The sequence below is a fragment of the Primulina huaijiensis genome, chromosome 18, assembly GCF_012295235.1.
Source record: "Primulina huaijiensis isolate GDHJ02 chromosome 18, ASM1229523v2, whole genome shotgun sequence".
Lineage (NCBI taxonomy): Eukaryota > Viridiplantae > Streptophyta > Magnoliopsida > Lamiales > Gesneriaceae > Primulina > Primulina huaijiensis.
The window spans coordinates 15,756,266-15,768,383 of NC_133323.1; positions in this window are offsets into that span (position 1 = coordinate 15,756,266).

A 12,118-nucleotide genomic window follows, 5' to 3' on the forward strand; every position below is an offset into this window, starting at 1 on the left:
CTCAAACCACTGATCACCCATGACATTTACTGACCAGATCCCAGCCCCAGACCCGAGCCACCCCCAGCACATGCCCTTGAGCCATGCACAAGCCGCCTGAAATGTTCACCAGCCTGCGCGTTCCTAGGTTGCTCCCTCACGTTTCATGTTCTGCTCGTGCCCTCCCCGAACCAAACCATACCAGCCCCTGCCCAGACCCTTGTGCACCTTCTTAGGACCCTAAGGACCTAGCCTAGCCCAGCCCTAAGGACCTAGCCTCTTTCTTCCTGCACAACAGCTGCCCACCTGTGCTACTTTCCTTTGGGCTCTCGGGTCCTCCCTAAACCCTGGTCTTTTGTCCTAGCGTCGCTAGGACTCTTTCCCTGACCCAAACCGAGACCCAGCTATGACCCAAGCCAAGCCATGCAACTATATACCCTTAAACCGAGCCCCTTGATCAAGACGTTCTGATTTCGGTCCCGATTTGTTTCTATTATCCTTTGCGGCGTGTTGTGTAGCTCTACGACTCCTTAAACTCATGTAAAACATTCCTATAACATATCCTAATCATGGCAGCCCCTTCTAGCACATATAAATCACGTTTTTGGAACAAAATCAAGATTTAAAAATTCATATAGATACATGGACGAAACTATTCAAAGGTGCAACTTGTTTTTCATTCAAAACTTAATTAAATAAATACTATGGTGTGATAGATGTTTTAAAGAAGAATATGGTGTGCATTTGTGATGCGAACATGGATGGTCAAGCTCCAAGGAAAACATGGGACCCTTTAGAGTTGTCTGAGGGACCAATTACGAGAGGACGACTGAAGAGATTCAAGGAGACACTGCATGGAGTCATGAGCAATCAAGAAGGGCTCGCGAGCAAGGTGCAAAGTGCCGAAGGGTTTGCGATGCATGGTAGTACGTTTGGGAGCCATAGGAACATTATTCAAGCCATAAATGATGAGGAAATTATGGTCTAAGAGAAAAATTCCCGAGCACCTCCCGCCCGAGTGGGCATAACTTACCGTCCGAGCGAGAGCCAATGTGCTCGGGCGGACAAAACTTACCGCCTGAGTGAGAGCCACCAGCTGTGAGGAAAAAAAATGTCGAACACCTCGCGCCAGGGCAGACATAACTTACCGCCCGAGCGCGCACCAATTTCGAGAAAATATTAGATTTCCTAGTTAGAGTTTTAATTATTTTGACAACTAGATTTTGAGTATCTTTTTGGTTTGTAAACATTATATGGACGTAATTTGACACATTATTCAGATATTATTATCAAGCTTATCAAACTTTTTGAGTTTTTTCTCTCAAACAATTAAAGCTTTTGCTTTGTTCAAAATCAAACTTATCAAAGTTTATACTTTGTGGCGTTTATGATCTTTCTTGCATGGATTGTCAAAGACGAGTTCTTTGAAGGTTCGTTCGATTTTCGATTGTTTCATTGTGATTCTTTGTTACTAAACCACGTAGTTTGGGGGGTGAAAATTACGTCATACTTGAATCAAAAGATGGGGACACAACAACAATCTTTGTTCGTTATTGAATTGAGGGCGCGATTCTAAATTAATCGTGTTTGCTATTCTTACGTACGTGAATTTCACATCATTTGGTATCAGAGCTTTATGTTCCTTGATTCAAGTAAGTTTATCGTTCTATTATCTCGTTCTACAATCAGATCTGTTTATCTTTTTGTTTCTTTTTCAGATTTGATTTTTGTTCTATCGTTCTTCATCAGTTTCTGAAATTTTGGTGATATTTTTTTTCTGGGATTTTCGAGTTTTACTCAGCCTACCAAAAAATAAATTAAAAAATAATAATAAAAAAATACAAAAAAATCCTAAAATTCACCATTATTTCTTTTTGGTATTTTGTTCTATTCCTTTTAGTGAGTCATATTCATTAGTCTCTCACAGTCGAAGAAATAAAAAGAAAATATTTATTTTCAAATTTCTTGTCTACGCAGTCCAAGTGAGTCGATCGCCATTGGTCACTAGTTGAACTTGATTGTTTGATTTACACAAATACAAAGATTGAGCACCTTGGGGGGAACTCTCGAATTTGAGTGAAATTACTTGAGTGCGAGTGAATTTTATTTGGAGCGACCGATGATTGTTTGTTGTGAGCCAAAAAAAATATAGAGAAGAGAGACAAACAATTTTTTTTCTTTGGAGTTACCGTGAGCATTTGGGTGAGGAATATCTATTATTTCTACTAACATTTTCTTGCATGTACAAGTCCGAAAGCAAATTGAGAAGGAGGTAGGAGATAATTCGAACAAAGGGTTTTCTAAGGTTCAAATGGAGGCATTATTCGATCATTTTAGTAGGATGATGAGGACCGAGTTGGAGCCCTTACATGAGTAGTTGGATAAGCTTGAAGTTAGTGCTAGTGCGAGTAAGTATAAGCCTAAAGATGTGGGTAGAGGAGGAGAAGATGAGGAATATGATTTGGGAGTAGCCGAGGAGAGCCAAAATGAGAATTGGGGTAGGAATTGAAGATGTAAGTATAAGCCTAAAGATGTGGGTAGAGTTTGTGTTTGAATGTCACTACTACTCCGAACAAAAGAAGGTTAGGTTGGCGGTGGTTGAATTTCTATACTATGCTCTCATTTGGTGGGATCAACTAGTGACCACTAGGAGGAGGTATGGTGAGAGACCCATTGAAACATGGGATGAGATAAAGAGGGTCATGAGGAAGAGGTTTGTACCCAATCCCTATTATAGCGAAATGTTTAAGAGGCTAAAAACATTGAGGCAAGAAGTAAAGAGTGTTGAGGACTACTATAAAGAGATGGAAGTAGTCATGATTAGGGCAAACATAGAGGAAGATAGTGAGGCAACCATGGCACGTTTTCTTTGTGGTATGAACAGGGAGATTTAAGATCAAGTGGAGCTTAGGCACTACTTGGATCTAGACGAGATGGTGCAAATGGCCATAAAGGTGGAGCAACAACTCAAGAGGCTAGAAGTTGGCCGCACCAACCAAACTGGGGGTTCGTCATCTTCTTGGCGACCAAATGTGGCAAAACGTGATAAAATTAAGTTGGTGGCCAAGCCTAAGATTAAGACCAAACAAGAGACGCCTAAACAAAGAGTGCAAATTAAATCTGAAACTTTTCTTAATCGTTCTAGGGATATTACATGTTTTAGGTGTCAAGGGGTGGGTTATATTTCTAGCCAATGTCCTAATAAGAGGGTGATGATTTTGAAGGGCTATGGTGAATATGAGTCTCAAAGTGAGGGTGATGATGATGAAATACCTGCGTTACAGGGTCCTGATGAGGGATATGAGGCGGTTGTAGGTGAAGCACTAGTGACTAGGCGAATCATGAGTGCCCAAGTCAAGGAGGAGGATACTAACCAAAGGGAGAACTTGTTCCACACTAGGTGTTTTGTAAATCAAAAGGTTTGTAATCTAATCATAGATGGGCGGAAGTTGTACTAATGTGGCTGGTATTTAGATGGTGGAGAAATTGGGTTTACCTACATTAAAGCATCCTCAACCATATAGGCTTCAATGGTTGAATGATTGTGCGGAGGTGAAGAAGTGTTGGTTTCTTTTTCGATTGGGAAGTATGTTGATGAGATGTTGTGTGATGTTGTGCCAATGCATGCTTGTAATATTTTGTTAAGGAAACCATGGAGCAATTCGAAGGAAACTAAGGAGCTTCAAAGGCAAGTAAGTGAGTTGTTATATAGGAGTTTTGTGCGTGAGTCCATGTCTCCTTGTGATGTACCTGTTTTACTAGTTCCTAAGAAAGCTGGCTCGTGGCGTATGTGTATAGATTGTAGGGCAATCAATAACATAACCAATAAGTATAAGCATCCCATACCTAGACTAGATAATATGTTAGATGAGTTGCACGGTGCATGTATTTTCAGCAAAATTGATTTGAAGAGTGGTTATCACCACATTAGAATTAGAGAAGGTGATGAGTGGAAAACTGCTTTTAAAATCAAGTATGGATTGTATGAGTGGATGGTCATCCCTTTTGTCTTAACTAACGTTCCTAGCACCTTTATGAGATTAATGAACCATGTCTTGCTTGCATACATGGGAAAATTCGTTTTGGTTTACTTTGATGATATCCTAGTGTATAGCAAAAACATGGATGAGCATGTTAAACACTCGAGACTTGTGCTAATCACACTAAGAGAAGAAAATTTATATGCTATCTTGAAGAAATGTGATTTTTGTACAAGCAAACTTGTCTTTCTTGGTTTTGTGGTAACCTCACAGGGTATACAAGTTGATGAAGACAAGGTAAGTGCTATTCGAGATTGGCCAACGCCTACTAATGTCGGTCAAGTTCGAAGCTTTCATGGTCTTGCAAGCTTCTATAGGAGGTTTGTAAAAGATTTTAGCACACTGGCAGCACCGATGACGACTGTAATCAAGAAGAACATTCCATTCCATTGGGGCGAGGAGCTAAAGAAGTCCTTTAATACTATTAAGCAAAAATTAATTAATACTCCTTTACTTGTTTTACTTGATTTTTCTAACACTTTTGAGATTGAATGTGATGCTTCAGGTGTAGGTATTGGTGGAGTGTTGATGCAAGGAGGACGGCCTGTGGCATACTTTAGTGAGAAGCTTAATGGAGCAGGGTTGAATTACCCGACATATGACAAGGAGCTCTATGCACTTGTGAGGACTTTTGAGACATGACAGCACTACTTGAGCCTAGGGAGTTTGTGATTCATACGGATCATGAATCCTTAAAGCATCTTAAGGGGCAGCAGAAGTTGAACAAGAGACATGCCAAGTTGGTGGCGTTTGTGGAGGCATTCTCCTACATGATCAAATATAAGCAAGGTAAGGAAAACGTAGTGCACACTATCATGAAGGTACATACTTTTCTCTACCTTGGAGTCTTAAATTTTGGGGTTTGAGCATGCAAAAGAGTTATATGTGCTAGATGAGGATTTTAAGAGTGTGTTTGAAACTTGTATGCATGGTCCATATGAAAAATTCTATTTGCATAATGGTTTCTTGTTTAGAGAAGATAAATTGTGCATTCTAAAATCATCCATTCGTGAATTACTTGTTAGGGAAGCACATGTGGGTGGTTTGATTGGGCATTTTAGTGTGGATAAAACTTCAAGTGCATTACATGAACATTTCTATTGGCCACATATGAAACGTGATGTTGAGCGAGTATGTGACAATTGCATAACTTGTAAGCAAGCTAAGTCTAGAACACAACCACATGGATTGTATACACCACTTCCTGTCCCTAGTGAACCTTGGATTGATATTTCTTTGAACTTTGTTTTGGGGTTGCCTAAGACTAAGAAGGGGAGGGATTCAATATTTGTTGTTGTTGATAGATTTTCTAAAATGACACATTTTATTGCTTGTAATAAGACTGATGATGCGTCTAACATTGCGGATTTGTTATTTAGAGAAGTCGTTAGGTTGCATGGCATGCGTAGGACTATTGTTTCTGATCGTGATGTTAAATTCTTGAGTTACTTTTGGAAAACATCGTGGGCTAAACTTGGCACTAAATTATTGTTCCCTATGACTTGTCATCCTCAAACTGATGGGCAGACTGAGATTGTTAATAGGACGTTGAGAACTTTATTACGTGCTATTCTTAAAAAGAATTTGGAAGAATGTTTACCATTTGTTGAGTTTGCTTATAATTGTTGCGAGCTTTCTACTACAAATTATTCGCCATTTGAAATTGTTTATGGTTTTAATCCTTTAACTCCGTTGGATTTGATGTCTTTACCTGTGAGTGAAAGGTTAAACATGGATGGAAAAAAAGAAGACTGAATTTGTTAGGGGTTTGCATGAAAAGGCCAAGGCCAACATTGAGAAGAGAAATGAGCAATATGCCAAGCAAGCCAACAAGGGGAAGAAGAAGGTGGTATTTGAGAGAAGTGATTGGGTGTAGCTACACTTGCGAAAGGAAAGGTTCCCCGATAAGAGACGCTCGAAGCTACTACCTAGGGGTGATGGACCATTGCAAGTCCTTGAAAGGATCAATGACAACGCCTACAAACTCGATCTGCTAGGTGAGCATAACGTGAGTTCTACTTTTAATGTCAGTGATCTTTCGTTGTTTGATGTAGGTGATGAACAAGATTTGAGGACAAATCCTTTTCAAGAATGGGAGGATGATGCGAACATGGATGGTCAAGCTCCAAGGAAAGAATGGGACTCTTTAGAGTTCCCGGAGAGACCAATCACGAGAGGACGACTGAAGAGATTCAAGGAGGCACTGCAAGGAGTCATGAGCAATCTAGAAGGGCTCGCGAGCAAGGTGCAAAGTGCCGAAAGGTTCGTGATACATGAGAGTACGTTTGGGGGCCATAGGAACATTATTCAAGCCATAAATGATGAGGAAATTATGGTCCAAGAGAAAAATTCCCGAGAAATTATGGGCGGACATAACTTACCGCCCGAGCGAGAGCCACAAGCTTTGAGGAAAAAAAGTGCCGAACACCTCGTGTCCGGGCGGACATAACTTGTAACGTACCATACTTTTGAACTATTTTAAAATTTGCGGAAAAATAAAAATTTTCTTAAATACAAAATAAACTTTAAAATTGATGATCATAAGTGAACTTGTCCAATCAAAAGTATTTTCAAAAGAGTGAACACAATTAAAGTTGCTAAAGAAAAATTCTTGTTAAAACATTGTAATCAAAACGTAAAATCAGAGTATTTTGAACACTTCATAAAAACTTAAAATATGGTGATCCTCGGGTTTAGCCTCCCGCTCAGTCCAAGACAGTTCACTGGTCCTCAGCTCTCGTCTCTTCAAACTCATCCTCACCTGCATCAATCAAGTCTAGTAAGTCTAAAGACTCAACATGTATAAAATAGAAATAACAAATAATACGTAATAAAATCACATACAACTTTAAAATAGAACGTACATATTTGAAACTTTAACATGCGTATAAAAGCTTGAAATTACATACATAACATAGACGTGCCATAACGTGAAACTTTTCTTAAACATGCTTGCATACTTGTACATACTTGAACATACATAAACTTCATCATTTTGCGTAGCGGCATGTTTCAAAGCAAGTGACCCAAACATAAATGCGCCTGATCAGACTAAACCACAGTACTGGGTTGACGGGGAAGATCCACTGTCACATACATGAGATCTCCGTTCATAATTTAACGGGTGGATTGGTCCCTGGTCATGCTTTACCGCTTTCCAATCCCATACATAAATTTTGTCACAAGACATTTAGCATACCTCAAAAACTTAAAAGTATTTTCTTTGCACGTCGAACATACTTACTTGGCGTTGAGGGATTCGTTGGATCTCGCTTGGGGCCACTGCTGCACATACTAACATGAGTTCAAACAATTATTTTGCATAACTTAGACGTAGGTAACTCGCTCTCAACACCGAATTAAATAAATAGCTTATGACATTATAAATCACTCGGGACTTGACCTCGTTTAATCATCGTAGTAAACCATGGCATAGAACCCCAAAACAAATCTCATAGGGAGGCCTAAACTATTCCCAAACAGGAGGTACACGGACCCCGTGCCCAGGTCCGGCTCTGGGTCCGTGTAGGCTCTGGAAAGACCGCCGAAAAGAAGGAAGGACACGGACCCCGTGCTAGGGGTCCATGTAGGCACTGGAAAATGGCACTTCGGAAGAAACAAGGGCACGGACCCCGTGCCAGGGTCCGTGTAAGGGTCCGGCTAGCCTCGGATGAAATCAAACCTGCGGAAATTCTTATAATGTGCTTATTTCTCTCAACTCAACCGAATAGACTAAGAATCGATACCTTGAGACCCATCCTAAGACACTAGGGTATTGACTCCAATCCGTGCCAACAATCCAAAAAACCCCAACATCGACAATCGATAACAACACGACACAAATTCCAAAATTCGGCACCATTATCTTCTTACTACTTTTATTTTCTCCCAAGCCATCCCCGACTCAAAACGACACAACAAATTGTGCCTAAACACCTCCCACAACATGTCTGAACTCAGTACTACTGGCCCGGATATGCCCAACGAAACCTGCAACTTAAAGACTTCAAGAATACATCAATAGCATATATATTTAGAAAACGCAGTTTGAGCAATCCCACAAAAACTATCATAACTCACTCATTCAAGAATACGGCGTACCGAAGCGGAAACGGTGCGTGGCTTGATCCAGAACGAACGTGGCACTATTTTCTTACAACGAAATTAAAGAAAAGTTGCTGGAAAATCGAAGGAGAGGGGCGGATGATACAAGCTTGAAGAACCCTAGGTTTTTCTCTTTTAAGAATGAAATCCGAAACGCAATTGTGTGTGTGTTTAAACCGTGTAAGTGTGTGTGTGTAGCGTGTGGTTGTGTGTGTAAAAGAGTGTGTGTGTGCGTGAGTTTGATAGAATTTAGGGGAAATATTTTGCTTAATTAACTAATTAAAAATGCTAATTAAAAATTTAATCCATACTAACTTTAACAAATCCCTTAATTAAATTAAAACACACAAATGCTAATTTTAAAAGTCTATAAATCATAAAATAGCTAAATAAATAATTTAGGCTTTAAAATACTAAAAACTTAATAAATCATTCAAAATGTCTCATCCTTAACTTAAAATAAAATACCACGTTTTAAAATTGCCAAACTCATCGCCGGTCTATTTCCCTCGATCCCGCATCGAATAATCGCCTGAAACATGAAACTCAAGAAAAATTTTAACGTGCATCAATTAACATTGATAATTTAAAATAATGAGTTTTCATAAAACATGCATCAATAAAAATCATTTTAATATTAAATAAATGATTGGAATTTACGTGTACTAATTTTGGGCTCTACATAACTTACCGTCCGAGTGCGCGCCAATTTCGAGAAAATCTTAGATTTCCTAGTTAGAGTTTTAATTATTTTGGCAACTAGATTTTGAGTATCTTTTTAGTTTGTAAACATTATAAGGACGAAATTTGACACATTATTCAGATATTATTATCAAGTTTATCAAACTTTTTGAGTTTTTTCTCTCAAACAATTCAAGCTTTTGCTTTGTTCAAAATCAAACTTATCAAAGTTTATACTTTGTAGCGTTTGTCGATCGTTCTTGCGTGGATTGTCAAAGACGAGTTCTTTGAAGGTTCGTTCGAGTGTCGATTATTTCATTGTGATTCTTTGTTACTAAACGACGTAGTTTAGGGGTGAAAATCACGTCATACTTGAATCAAAAGATTGTGACACAACAACAATCCTTGTTCGTTATTGAATTGAGGGCACGATTCTAAATTAATCGTGTTTGTTATTCTTATGTACATGGATTTCACATCATGCCTAAATTATGCAAGAATAAACGTTGACGATTGCGAAGAACGGCGACAAACGACCTTGGCTCGATTTTTCTTGCAATATTCAAAAACTTCCTCTCGTTGTTGATGATGTGTGCCGTGAATTGTGTTGAGAGAATTTTGGAATTGTAATTCTGAAAGTGGCGTGGAGTTTGGAGGGTTTAGGGTGGGTTTTTAACTCTAAATATTGCTTAAAATCCTAATTAAACTCTAATTGCTAGCTTAGGCCCATTAACCATGATAATTAGGCCCATGTAGTCCATCAGTGTTTAATTAAAAATATTAAAATAATTTTGCTTCAATAAGTTTGTGAATTTATTTGGTGGGTTGCCAAAACGTTCGCATTTTTGTTGAAAATCTAACACCGATAAAATTTACGTCCGGGCGTATAAATTCATCTCAAAATCCCTTATTTTCAAAAATAAGAAAAAGCATCACCCATATTTTAAATAATTAAAACAACTATTTACTAAAAACATTTTCTATTTTTCAGCCCTCGGTATCCGTTCATCAATGGCAACTCGAATAACCTTTAAAAAATACATTTTAATGCAACCATCTAGAAAATATAATTTAAGCATGTCAATATGCACAACATAATTAATTAATGCAATTAAAACCTTTAATTGAAATACACAAGGAACTTAAATAACTCAAATGCATGTGGTTCGCATGGACCTTCAAATTTTCGGGGCGTTACACTTAAAATCAAGCATATAATGTATTTTTCATATTTCTATAAAAAGTCATGTTCGTGATGACGTATACGTTTAATACATGTCAATTTGTGATCAGGGCGCTGCTAGGACTGCTAACTCGACCCGGGTGCAAAATGACAATTTTGCTTCTGGAAACCCTAATCGACCATTTTACCCCTCAACCTCATAATTTCGACCCGAAGCCGACCAATCTTAAATCACATTTCAAATACTCCTATTCGAGCCTCGTATGACTCAATTCAACTCTCACTAAACCCGGTCATAATGACGTATCAGTACCCAAACGAGACAATCGCGCTAAAAACTAATGTCCCTCATATGGTGGACTAGTGCCTAGGCGCTGACACTGTGGCGCAGCGGCGCTTGATAAGGGCCTAGGCACCAGGTATCCGTGCTGCAGCGTGACCAGCCACGAGGCTCGGGTGTTGTGGAGCCTAAATGGCAGCGCTAACCCTACGGAAGAAAAATGTTCCAAACACTTAGAAGCCGACCACTACCCTACTCTCAACCAACTCGAACTAGACTCAAACCACCCACTCCTAGCTCCTCACTGGACCCTCCTGGACCAACCTAGCCAACGAACCTATGCCCATGCATGCTGCTGAACACGTTTTACCTGAATGTCACAAAACCGAGTCCTAGCCATGTTTACACCTTCCGATCCACATTTTACCCTAGGTCAGTCTTGATTGGACCTCTCTAGACTAAGGTCTGCACCATGGCTTGGTTCAGTTCTCCATGGCCATGCCTACCCTTTCTCTTCACCCGATCTACCATAAACCTTAGCCCCTCAAGAAAACCGACCGACCCTATAACGTACCGTACTTTTCTACTATTTAAAATTTGCGCAAAAATTTAAAATTTTCTTAAATAAATTGTGAACCTTCAAAATACGCTTAAATAAACTGTACGTCTCAACCGTGGACAAGAAATCTAAAAATAAAGTTTGACCAAATATTTGTTTGAATGCTTCATGACCAGTAGCGTGAAATCAGAGTATTTGACATTTCATAAAACTTAAAATCTTGGGCGGTCCTCGGTCATGCCTTCAACTCAGTCCAAGCCAGCTCCTTGGTCTCCACCTCCAGCCTCCTCAACATACTCATCACCTGCATCGATCAAGTCTAGTGAGTCTAAAGACTCAACACGTATAAACTGGAAGTAACGAATAATACGTATAAAACCACATGCAACTTTAAAATAAGGAGTACATACATGAAACTTGAACTTGCATAACAAAACTTGAACATACGTATATACATACATAGACGTGCCATCAACATAAAACTTTTCTTAAAACATGCTTGCATACTAGAACATACTTGAACGTACATAACTCCATCATTTTGCGTAGAGGCATGTTTCAAAGCAAGTGACCCATACATAATAAATGCCTGATCAGACAAACCACAGTACTGGGCTGACAGGGACGTATCCACTGCCACATACATGAGATCCCCGTTCATGCTTTAACGGGTGGATTGGTCACCGTTCATGCTTTAACGCTTTCCAATCCTGATCTAAACCCGTTCATGCTTTAACGGGGTGGAGAGGTCCTCGGCCACGTTCACCGACTTCCAAACCCATTCATAATTTGGTCACAAGACATTTAGCATACCTCAAAAAAAACTTGAAATATTTCCTTTTTGCACGTCAACATACTTACTTGGCGTTGAGGGATTCGTTGGATCTCGCTTGGGGCCACTGCTGCATACTAACATGAGTTCAAACACTTATCTTTCATAGCTTAGACGTAGGTACTTGTGCTCACCACCGAAGTAAATAAATAGCTTATGATATTCTAAATTACTCGGGACTTGACCTCGTTTAATCATCATACTAAACCTTGAAATAGAACCCCAAAACAAATCCTATATTTTATATTCATAACCACAAAACACTTCCTATACTTAATATTCATATTTTAAAATTTAAAAAAAAAAGTTTTTATTTTTTTTTTACATACATAGACACGGACCCCGTGTAGGGGTCCGGGTAGGGGTCCGGGTAGGCTCTAGAAATTCGTATTTTTGTTGGAAAAAGGACACGGACTCCGTGTCGGGGTCCGGGTAGCCTCTGGACTTGGACATTCACGAA